Source organism: Gekko japonicus, unplaced genomic scaffold (assembly GCF_001447785.1).
Source record: "Gekko japonicus isolate JY-2015 unplaced genomic scaffold, Gekko_japonicus_V1.1 scaffold801, whole genome shotgun sequence".
Lineage (NCBI taxonomy): Eukaryota > Metazoa > Chordata > Lepidosauria > Squamata > Gekkonidae > Gekko > Gekko japonicus.
In genome coordinates this window covers 19,313-32,178 of record NW_015163111.1, presented here as the reverse complement: position 1 = coordinate 32,178, position 12,866 = coordinate 19,313, and the positions used below count along the sequence as shown (strand labels likewise).

The window sequence follows — 12,866 nt, the reverse complement described above, 5'->3', positions numbered from 1 at the left end:
ACCACATCAGTAGGTCAAAACATTTAGGACCATCAAGGAGCTTACTGAGATAAGAGTACAAACATGGTCTAGGATTTAGAGCACAGGCCATAATGCCTAATTCTTGTTTTAGGACTTTTTTGCCCTATTGGCTGTTTAGTGCTTCACTTCTAGGTCTGATGATGTGAAGAAGAGTGCCTCAATAAAGTCAGTATCAGTTCCCCATTAATGTTGCCTAATTTTACCGCTGTCCCTTATTTATTTAACATTACCTATGAGCCCTATAAGGGGCCATGGTGGCTCAGAGGTTAAGACACTGAGCTGCGGACTGGAATGTCTATAGTTTGGCAGTTCAAGACCCTAGTGCCACGTGATGGAGTGAGCTCCCGTCTCTGACTCCAGCTCCTGCCAACCTAGCAGTTCGAAAGCAAGAAATTGCAAGTAGATAAATATGTACCACTGCAGTGGGAAATTAACAGCATTCCATGCACCTTGGTGTTTAGTCATGCCAGCCACATGACCATGGAAATGTCTTCGGACAGCGCTGACTCTTTGGCTTGGAAACGGAGATGAGCACTGCCCCTTAGAGTCGGATTCAACTAGCTTTCGAGCAAGGGAAACCTTTACCTTTAACTTTTTATGAGCCCTATAGATGGGCCTTTTCCAGAGCCTATTTTGAGGCACTCCCTTCCGCTGTACTGCAAGGCAAATTCACTCGAGTTCCAATGCATGAACATATATGCCCATACATGGCTAATATGGTGGAGTCAGTTACTCATGTCCTACTGTTCTGCAAATTCTATCAGGAAGGACGAGATCATATTATACTACCCCTTCTAGCTAGATTTAGCCCTCTGCAGTCTTATCTTGATTTTAGGCCAGAAGTCCTTTGTAAATTCATCCTAGAAGACATTCAGAGTTCAGCGACTTATGCTGTGGCAAAATTTTGTTTCTTAGCTATTAGGAAACGTAAACTTATTTTAGCTGAAAAAAATTGTGTGATTCTATTATTATTATTATTATTATTATTATTTTATTTTACTAATTTTATTAATTTTCTCTTGTTAATGTTTTTATACTATTGCTATGTTATTACTGTTTTAATCTCTCTTATATCAGAATCGTACTGTTTTACTGGCTCTTGCTGTAATAAATTAGACCAGATCAGCCTGAAAAGAAGTCAGTCTACTAACTGTCCTGAAAGAGCCTGATACATTTTGTTCCCAGGCAGTGGCTCTAGTTTTGATAAGGGGATGGTGCTGAATCACAGAGTGTGAGAGGTTTCAGGCTGAATGACGCCCTTCCTCTCTCCATAGAACAACTCACAAGTAAGTAATCCAAGTCTGAAATCTTACACCAGAGCAGTTCTGGACCGGAGAAACTTCAGCAGACCTTAGGACAGATCAGCATTTCAAACAACAAATTGGGATTGCTAATGAATACGCGCCACCATCTGGTGTATCGTATTTATTATTCATTCATTCATTTGAAAAATTTATGCCCTGTTTTTCTGCCACCATAGGGGCACCCAGGACCACTTATAGTACATAAAAATTGAACAACAATCTAAAGCAAACAGTGCTTGTCAAACAGTGGCCCACCACACCAGTTTTGCATGGCACATAGGGCTGATCATCCACCCAGCAAGCCCCCAAGGCACTGGCAGCACCACGGAAGCTGAGCTCGGTCCCAATATGCCTGGCCAATTACATCCCTCATGAATCTGACAAAGGGAGCTTTGATTCTCAAAAGTTGGTCTTTAAGGTGCTACTGGACTCTAATCTAGCTCTTCTATAGCAGACCAACATAGCTGCCCACCTGAAACTATAGGCTGGACAATATCACATACAAAGAGCTTGTACTCCACTTGATACCTGGCTAACTTATAACAGTTGTGGAACATGGAGAAGGACCTCCAAAGATTATTTCAGCTGGTGGGCCCACTCATATGGTCAGAGACAGTCCTTTAGTCTTTCTGGTCCCAGATCAGCACCCAAAACTTAAATTGTGACTGTAAACTGGAAGCCAGTGAAGATCTTCAACTATCAAAGGAATATCATCCCTATGGCAAGTCCCTGTCTAAAAGCTGACCACCATATTGTGGACTAGTTGATATTTCTAAAGATTTTTCAAAGCAGCCCCAAATATACTGTTGTGACAGACCGTCAATGGATCCTGCCTAAAAGAGTTTGAGAACCTTTGAATAACAGGCTGTTCAAACAGAATTCTGTTGAGAGAGTCAGTTAAGGAAAGACAGCTGAAGAAGAGACAGTTATGCACTGACTGTGGGCTGGGAAGGAGGCTAAGAGAGTGAGTGAATCAAGGAGGATCCTCGTTCAAGCCAAAAAAGGGAAACAGCTTCTAGTAAAGAGAAGTGATCCCTACCCAGTTAAAAAGGGAAATAGCTTCTAGAAAAGAGGAGTGATCCCTGGTCTGTGTATAAAGAAGAATTTGGGGAACTTGGTTGTATGTTCCTGCCTTCTAAACCTTATGTGTCAGTGAAACTCAGAAACCTACGCTTGAGTGTTTAAGAAGAAACTGAAAAGAAACCTCTCCTCAAAGTTTTAAAGACCTTGTTAAAGACCTTGTTGAATAGCAGAAACATTTAGTTGTTGGCAACAAATTAACTGGTGTTTGTGTAAATACAAAGTTACCTCAGTTTTATTATCTATTCACCTCATACATCCTACACCTGATTCCACCAGACCTTTTCTCCTACAAGTTAAATAAAATATTTTATTTTGAACTTTCAAAAGCCTCTTTTATGCCATTTCAAAAGCAGAATATAAGAAGGTGATTTCCCCCCCTCTTCCTTCAGTTCCCTGGGCTGGGCTAGTATGTATGTATGTGTGTATATTGTGCGTTTGTGTGTATACACACACACTAAACCATACATAACTGGGTGTTTATTTTGAAGTAATTCTTACTGTTCTGTGCCCCCACAAATGGCACAAACAGTACAAGAATGTTCAAGTATGAAAAGATATAAGGAGTCTTTCTCCTAGAAAGCTTCTGAATAGCACATGGAGACCCACAGCTTGAGAAGAGAAGCATCCACATGAAGCTGCCTTATACTGAATCAAACCATTTGTCCAACAAGATCAGTATTGTCTACTCAGACTGGCAGCAGCTCTCCAAGGTCTTAAGCAGAGGTTAAGCACCTACTACCTGGTCCTTTTAACTGGAGATGCCATGAATTCTGCATGCCGCACAGCTGCTCTACCATTGAGCCACAGCCCCTCCCTCAAGATGGCCATTCACATCATTTTCAAGAGACTTCTACTTATGTGTGAAATTAGAAGATAAAATTCCTAAGAAATGAAAGCCTGTAAATACTTTTGTCAGAGACAAAAACAATATGCTAGATTTGATCACCTTAACTCTTAGGAACTAGATCCTATCTCCCAACCAGACACAAACACACCCAAGTCAAATTCTTCTTTAAAGTGAGCAATGCTTTTGTTAATTTTGGTAAGATGACTCATGGAGATAAGCAGTATTTGATATGACTAAGGATGACACACTGAGGCCCAATACATTTGTCTGACCAAGCAAATGCCATTCCTTAATTAAACTTCCTTCTCTTCAAGTAGAGAGTGTTAGCCTATTTTAGCATGTGGCAAATCTATTGTCCGGCAGAGCTCCTTTTACAAAAGTGAATCCTTGGACATAAGAATTCATTCGGCTCTTTATTTAAAAGAAATATTTTGGTGTATTAAGGTTTCCCAGATTTAAGGGTCATTCATTCTTTCAGCTTAGAGGGACACAAACAAACCAGTGTTTTATAGAACAACCCTGCCTGATGATTTTAAAAGTCTTAAAAAAAAAAGCAGGGCATTTTGTTCATATGCTCTTACTGGGCTACAGAATAGTTAATAAACTGCATGATGCCTCAGCATCTATATCATAAAGGGATGAACATGACCAACAATAAGATCTTTTGAACTAGGGTCATTTCCAGACACATATTCTCCAATCCTCACATTCATTAGCTTGATATAATTCCAACATGCTTGGGATTACGGTTTGTTGAGCACCAATAATACTTCCCTATTATGCCACCTAAGCAGCTATACCCTATTGGGTTCTCTGGACTTTTTATCCTCCCCCCCCCATCACACACACACACACCCCTGAGGTGATTAAAGAAAAGGGGAAAGAAACAGTATAGGTTATACTTGTACCCCCGCTTCTGTACAGTATATTAACTAACTTCAATCCTGGTTGTAAATTCTGATGGCCTGTTAGCCACATAAAATACCCCTTCCATTTGTTCCATTCAACAGTTGTTTCACACATGCACATCTGTTCCCTGATAACCGAAGACCTGCATGTGTGAATGAATCGTTACAAATCAAACTCCACAGGAGGAACTTCATACTACTTTGCATCAAATAAAGCACAGTGCTTTCCACTGAAGTAAGTTCATATATGAGGATGCTGAATACTCACATGCTAAGAAATCAAGTGACATAGATACATGGGTGCCCTGACCTGGATAACCCAAGGCTAGCCTGATCTTGTCAGACATTGGAAACTAAGCAGAGTTGGCCCTGGCTACTATTTGGAAAGGTAAACTGCTCCTTAAAAAGAGAGAGAGAGATTTTGTTAGCCAATGTAGACCCAAAGTAATAGGTGGGTAATTATAGGTAATAGTAGTAGAATAGTATGTATAATACACATACTGCAGAATATGGGGGAATGATTTCTCTGCCTTTACCAGATTTGTATTCAACACATATTGCTTGCTCTGTGCTAATAAAAGATTATTCTACTACGCTTCATATGAAACATGACCTGGAGGATCATCTCCTGCTTCACTATCTAGTTTACCAGTTCTGTCCCAATCTCAAGCAATAGTCCTGGTGCCCCCATCCACAGAAGTGAGTTGGGTGGTGACTAGATATGGGGTCTTTTCAATGGTGACTCCTAGGGAATTCCCTCCCACCTCAAAGCCCACCTGTTGCCTACATTGCTGTCTTTTAGACACCATGTCAAAACGCTTTTGTACACCCAGGTTTTTAATTGAATTTGATTTCTTCCTCCTATTTTTTACTTGCTTTTATGTTGTTTGCTTTTATATCTACTTTTATACCACTGCTTGCTATTACTGATGACTGGTTTTACTGTTCCTGTTTTAACTTTCATTAAAGAGTTATTTTGCTATATTTCAATGTGTTTTTATTGTTCTGTTATGCTCACCTGCTCATTTTGGGTGGATTCTGGAGAGTGTGAGACATAAATAGAGACACTAAGCTAGAGAATCTGTAAGACAAGTTCTCATCACAGATTATGAAAGGTAGTAAAAGCCAGTTATTTGATTTTATATGAAAGATGGGATTGGCATCTCCACTATTAAAAGATCTTGTATTTCAAGTTACTTGCCTGTCAGATTCCACAAACAAGAACCTTTGAAAGCTACCTTAGCTAAAATGGTTGTTGGCTTATGAATGACTTTCCCATGCAGCAGTTAGAGATTTGCTCAGCTCAACCTTTAGCCTGCATTTCTCCTTAAGCATGGCTGGATTCGAGCCTACCTTTTTTTTACAATGTAAACGTATATAACTGCAAACTGGACAAAGCAAGGCTATTTGGTTACATCAGAAAAGAAAAGTTGAAGAACAGAGGGCAACTCCAGAAAATGAACAAGGGCTGTTTTCCCCCCACCCATATCTGTTTCAACATGATTTAATACCAGGCTAAATATCAACTCAGCCATTCTCTGAGGAAACCTCTGACCCTGAAGTAATAAGAATTTGTCTGAAACCTGACAATAGATAAAAGACAGAAGGAAAATTCTCCACAATGTTGTGTACCTGTTAACCTATGTCAAATCTAGAGTTTACTTTAAAATGGACACAAGACTTAGGGATGCCGGCCTCCAGGTGGGACCTGAGGATCCCCTGGAATTACAGCTCAACTGCAGACTACAGAGATCAGTTCTCCTAGAGAAAATGTATGCATGGGAAGGTGAACTCTTTAGCATTGTAACTCGTTGAGGTCCATGTCATCCCCAGACGCCATCCCCCAAAATCTGGGCGTTTCCCAGCTTGGATCTGGCAACCCAACCCACCCCCTGCTGGTATCCAGTGGGGACCTGGCAACCCTAACACAGGTTGATGAAAGCAAGAGCACAGGAGCAAAGTCAGATAAGGAGGTGGCCAGGGCCTAGGGTTGCCTAGGGCTGCCAAGTCCCCCCAGGGGGTGGGGGAAACCCCGCCCCAGAGGCCCGTTCCCCGCCGCCGGCAGATCGGGCCCCGGGGGGAAACCCCACCCCGGCGTGTGCGTGACCAGGAAGTGACGTTATGACACCGGGCACGCTGGGGGCGGAGCCATGACCATCCGAGGGGGAAACTCTATGTCCCCCGCTCCCGACGATTTCCGACTTGGCAACCCTAGGGTTGCCTGCTATTACAACTGAGCTCCAGGCGACAGAGATCTGTTCCCCTGGAGAAAATGGCTGCTTTGGAGGATGGACTCCATGGCATTATGCACAGCCTCCCAAACCCCATCCTCCCTAGGCTCCACCCCCCCCCAAGTCTCCTTGTATTTCCCAGCCCAGAGCTGGCAACCCCTACCTGGGCCAAGTCCTAAGATTCTTGAATTACCCTCATTGTTTAAGATTAGACTAAAGGTTATACTCGATGTAACTAAGGTAGACCTATTTGTTTAAACTTGAGTCTGGCCCAATGATATGTAAAATTAAGACTAGCAGTCCAATTCTTAAAACAAAAGAGGTACGCAGATAAGGGAGATGAACCATTTCTGCACCAAACTTTTACGTTCTTACAGCCTCTCACCTCAAGCTCTTTTCTGTCAGCCAAACTCGCTTCTCATATTTGAACTCAGTGAGGGGGGAGAAGCATATGAAGAAAACAGGCAACACAGAGGTAAGCCACAGGCAGGGGAAAGGCATTCAACCAGGGAAGCTTGCTAGGTGATTTAAGGCCAGTCACTGTCTCAGCCTAACCCACCTCACAGGGGGAGGAGAAAACCATGTTGCAAACTGCTTTGGATCTAGGGAGACAAGCTGTGTATTAATATCTAAATAAATGAAAAGGTTTAGAACTGGCATACCCAACCTTTTTGAGCCCGCAGGCGCCTTTGGAATTCTGACACTGCGTGGGGGGGAATAATGTTCTTTCGAGGTCCTTGTCATCTGAGAATGTAAACTGTAGTTTACTTAGCTTCTGTGTAAATCCAGGTCTGTCCAGAAGTACACACAGCACCAATTAAGTCTCCAGGGTTGACAGCTGATTCTTTCTTTTTGCGGAAAGGCTGTAAGTCAGGTGCTTGAAGAAAATGAATAGGAATAACTATATTCCGTACAAGGTCAATAACCTCTGTCCTCTTAATCTAATCACTTTGTGATATTACCTAGAACATCAGAGTTCTTCTAAACTTCCAAAGTAGATAACCTCCTGATTCAAACAGTTTCCAAATAAAGGCTAGTTCTTGGTTTCTATATGGATGTAGTACTGTAGAACACTTTAAAAAAAATAAAAACGTTTCTTCATTATGTAAAGAGATCAGCTTTCTTTCTGATACTTAGATTACAACGTTTTATCCACCATGACAGACAGTATCATGTTCCATTTGTCCATGTTACTAAGGCCTGAAGGAAAAAAAATAAACTGAGCAGATCAGCTGCTATCCTTTTAAATGGCAGTAGAACAGAACATGTAAGAGGGAAAAAACCCAAAACAAATAAAAACCAGTTAAAGCTGTTTAGCCTGTTCCCTGGAGTCTGGCAATAATGCAGTGAATTCAAGGAATCCCTCATGCCTCAGCCTTACTAGGATAACAGCAAGCAAAATTGGTGGCCTTATTAGGCCTATAAACCTGCTTTCATTTTGAGATAATGGCTACATTTTTATTGATTTCAGTCACAGAGGAGTTCTGTTGTGATTCCTTTGGGCTTGCATTCTGTGGCTACAAAAGTAATAGCACTATGTGATATATCTCTGCTCAGGAAAATGCTCCGTCATTCAGGCCCAATTCATTAAAGCAGAAGCATGTGAACAGCCTCCCTGTGGTCTGCTCCCTCATTGCTTCAATAATACATGAATTCTCCCAGCAGAAAGTTTGTGTGGGAAGGAAGCCATCATTCATCCTTCCCACTTGGTTCCTCTACTGCAGTAATTCCCAAACTGCATTGCACTACAAAAGCACTCCTTCTTTTGACACCTGTAACCTGGATCACAGCTAGGGTTGCCAGGTCTGCACTGGAAAATATCTGGAGACTTTGGGGGTGGATCCAGGAGAGGGGAGGGTTTGGGGAGGGGAGGGGCCTCAGCATGGTACAATGCCATAGAGTCAACCCTTCAAAGCAGCCATTTTCTCCAGAGGAGCTGATCTCTGTCAGCTGGAGATCAGTGGTAAAAGCGGGAGATCCTCAGGCCCCACCTGGAGGCTGGCATAGGGTTGCCAAATCAACTTACCTCTGCTGGCGGGGGACTTTGTGCTGGCTCCCGGCGCGCGGGCGCCGCATGCACGTCACAGGGAAGTGACGTCATGACGTCGGGCACGCTGGGGGCGGGGCACAGCCATTTGAGGGGAAAACATAGAATGGGGCTTGTTGCAGCCTGTGGAAAGGAGAGGGAGCCAGCCTGACAGTAGTATTCCTTGGCACACTGTCAGAAATGAGGACAGAGGAAGCATGTCTAGGTCACCAACACGGTTTGGGGGTTTTTTTACTTTAAAAAGGAAGCTCACCTCACTCTCACTGTGTGTGTATGTGTAGACATACAGACAGACATACAGACAGAGACAGATAGAGAAATATTTCGGCTTATCTTCAATTGTAATAAATGCTGATTTTGTGTGTGTGTGTGTCTTTATGTATATTTCAGCTCACCTCACTCTTACTGTGTGTGTATGTGTAGACATACAGACAGACAGACAGACAGACAGAGACAGATAGATAGAGAAATATTTTGGCTTATCTTCAATTGTAATAAATGCTGATTTTGTGTGTGTGTGTGTCTTTATGTATATTTCAGCAAACCTCCCCCTCCAATAATGACCTTTGTTGATCCCACTGTCACCTCGCAGCTCCAAATTGGACTGTAATGATTCCATAAAATTGGGACTCCAAATTGGACTGTAATGACTGCATAAAACAGCTTTTTGCCTCCCCCCCCCCCATACAGTGACACTGATTGGAAAGGAAAAAACAATGCTGCTCACTCTTTCAGTCTTGGGCAAGCAGAACTGCATTTGGGAAAACTTCTTTTCCTCTGCTTATTGCATTGCTGGATCCAACTCAGTGCCTTGATCTGCTCCCAAACAAATAGATAACATCTTCTTTACAACTGTGGGACCACCCAGTTATCATCACCATCTGACTTCACAGCCTCCTCTGAGGAATGGGACTATGCTTTCGGGGCAATGATGTTGCCTCTAGAACTCCACCATGCCTGTTAAAACCCCTGTGGAAAGGGCTTTTGATCACGATGATTTGTTGTTTCCTATATATTGGTGGGGTGGATGTCAATGCTGTCTGGGCCCACCAAGCCCTAATGGGGACAAAGTGGTGGATGCATCCAATATGAAGGTTAAATTTTACACACAAAAAACCATCTTCCCTCATGACATACAGCTGGGGAATCACTGGTACAGAGAAACCATATTCAGTAGAATGAATTATGAGTTTCCTTTCCACACAAACATCCATCGGAGACTATAACAATTATGCAGGAAGGAATCATGTCATTTGTCAGGTGGGGAGGAGGGAAGCAAATTAATAAACACCCTCAGAAATAAATTATAAATTTGCTTTCCCATATGGTTCTTCCAAATACATATTATGAGAGTACTACAGAACTAGGTCATGGGGAAGTTGTTCTCACATCATTTGCGTAACAAATCAGGCCTTGGTCATTAACAGGAGCTTAGGGACCTCATATCTTATTTGTCTTTAGGCCATCTCAGGAAGATTCATCTATGGGCATGTGACACAGTCCTTCGGGCATCTACCGATCATCTACATTTTTACTCTGTCCTTTCTCCAAGAAGGAGCATACATGAATATCTCCTCCTCAAAAGTCAGAAAAGTTGATTGGGTTTCACCACACTAACTAGTTCTTTGTATCCTCCCCCCCCCCCAAAAAAAATGAATGAATTATATTCTTTTCAAATCTGTTGCCTGCAAATAAAGGGCCCTCCCCGTCCTACTTTTTCACATTAAAGAAAATGTCAGGAATTCCAGTTAGGGATCTTCCATGTACAAGTTGTTTCACTCTCGGGAGATGTGCCCAAGTCTACACCAAAAAGGTGGCTTTTGCTGACAGATTTGAAGGAAGTGAGAGAGCTGGCATCATACTGGGGTTTCGAGTGTCAGGTCCAATTTTGGTGTGTGGGGGGGTTTCTTTTTAATCTATGCTTTCTTTTTATTCATAAAACCTGTAATGGTGCCCAAGTGGCTTTCCATTTGCATGGAAATGTCCAGGGCAGACTGACACTGTGACTGACTGGGAATGTTCCCCTGGGCCACTTCAGGCGCATGCAGTGCCAAGCCCCGGAAAGCTGGAGACTCTCAGTGACAACAGTGACCAACGTCAGCTCACCTGCTGACTCCTGCACAAAGCCTGAGCTGATGCCCACCATCAAAGCTACTGGTCAGGCTTCTTCGTGGATCATTTGAACTTCTCTACCTGCTACCCCAGTAAATCCCTCCCCTGGCAAATGAGCCTGCACACATTCTTCAGGATTCTATATAAACTGTAGGCAAACTCAACAAAACTGCAGAAATGATCCCACCCCAGGCTTCCCCCCCCCCTTGTCATGGGACAGAAGTATAATTTACAGGTGTTGGATCAGGACTAGGAAGGGCCAGGGCCGGCTCGCTCACTAGGCGAACTAGGCGCTTGCCTAGAGTGCGCCGGCCCTTAGGCACCCCAACCCGCCCCCCCCCCCCCCCCCCGGTAAGAGCCCTGCAACTTTCTTGACCGGGTGGGTGACTGCCACACGCTGTTGGGTCTTTCAGTGCACTCAGAAGCGCAGCAGTCCTCCTCTTGGAGGAGCAGGAGCCACTGGCCTCCCCACCTACAGGGATTAGTGGTTAGGAGCGCAGACTCTAATCTGGGTGACCCGGGTTGTTTTCCCCCACTCCTCCTCCACATGCAGCTGCTAGTGTGGCCTTGGCTCAGTCACAAGTTCTCTCAGAGCTGTTCTCTCAAGGGCAGTCCTCGAAAGAGCTCTCTCAGCCCCACCGACCTCACAACCTTTCAGATTTGCTGCTGTTCATTCTTCCTAAAATGCATTTATGTTTGAAAATTGGGGGGGGGGGGGGGGGGGGGGGCGCCAGAAGGTATCCTCGCCTAGTGTGCGAAAAAACCTGGGGCCGGCCCTGTGACCAGTGCTAAAGATAAACGGGGAGGGGGGCGAGGCCCCTGCAGGGTTGAAGGGTAAGGAAAGGCGCTTCTTGTACGGGCATTACGGTAGAAGGGCTGGCCCTCTTTGAGGTCCACCTGTCACTACGGCGTAAAGTTTCGGTTTTTCTGGAAAACTCAGCGATTTGGATCGAACTTGCGGTTGAGGAATCTTTGCAGAATTTCTGGGGGATGTAGAGGGAGCTCTACCCACACGCGCGCTGAGCCTGGTCATCCTTCCGTGCTTCTGTTCCTCCAGCACACCCAGACGGGAGTGTCATACGGGGCGGGCGGCTGGGGGGGGGGGAGCTATGCACTCAGCCCCTGTTCCTCCCTGAGCTTCCCGGAGGGGTTGCTCGCTTGCTACTGCCGCTTCCCAGAGCCCAGCCAAAGGCCCGGCAGCCGTCCGACCGGCAGCGTAGCGCGCGGGTTCGCCTGCTTCCTGCAACAACGCCCTCGCCGCCACCCCAAGGGCCGGAGTTTGCAATCCAAATAATGCAGCTGCCGGAAAGAGGCAGCGACTCTGCTTGTCTCCTGCGGCGGGTCACCTGGCCGGCTTGCTGTCCTTCCCCTCCCTTCCACCCCCACCTGTGACTGGCGCTGCTCGGGCGGATTACCTAAACGGGACTAACATGGAGAGGTCGGCGAGTGGCGGGCAGTGCGGCTAAAAGGGCTCGGACTGGACTGGAGCGCCTTCTCCTCTGCCGCCGCCGGCAGCTCTTCTTAATCCGAAAAGCCTCCTTGATTCAAAAGCCATGGAAGATTGCTGCCTGCCAGATCTGCGCGACATCGAGCTCAAGCTGGGGCGCAAAGTCCCCGAGAGCCTTGTGCGCTCTCTGCGGGGGGAGGAGCCGGTCGCCGGCAAGGGCGAGAAGGACCGCGAGCAACCCGGCGGAGGACGTGGTCCCGCTCCCGCCGGCTTCCCCGCCTCCTTGGCCCCAAGAGCCCCCGCCATACTCCGCGGCCACAGCTCCAGTGCCCTAGAACGACTGGAGACCAAACTTCACCTCCTCCGGCAAGAAATGGTGAGTACGATTCTGAAGCCCCCGAGGGATCTGACTACTAGGACCCACTCCTTGTTTTCACATACCGCTCGCCAGAAGCCCTTGCCCCCCCCCCCCCTGTGGGGAAATGCTCGCAAGCGATTCTCTCGCAACCTCCCTTCCTCGGTCACTCGGAAGAGCTTACTTTTTCAGAAACCGGGAACAAACTTCCCAGCGGCCTCATGTACAGTGGGCTTTAATTCGAACTAGAGATGCAGAGGCAACGCCGGGCCTGTAACCTGTTTGTTTGAGGGCCCGTGAAATAAAAAGAGCCGTTCCTCTGAGCATGTGCAGAATGCATGCCTTCCACCTTCCTACACACCTTGGCATTATAGACAAGGTTTTCAGGTCATAGTTCCCGGCTGCTCAGACAAGCTTGAGGCTTTCAACCCTTTTCAGAAATTAAGCACTGATCATAGATTCCTCTCCACATTAGAAGTTACCTTATGGAGCTGGTAATAGGGGATGGGCA

General features: G+C 45.4%; 1 pseudogene; it reads left to right on the top strand.

The window, feature by feature from the left end:
- Positions 1-11,708: 11,708 nt before the first annotated feature.
- LOC107106635 lies at positions 11,709-12,376 on the top strand (annotated as a pseudogene).
- Positions 12,377-12,866: the final 490 nt, after the last annotated feature.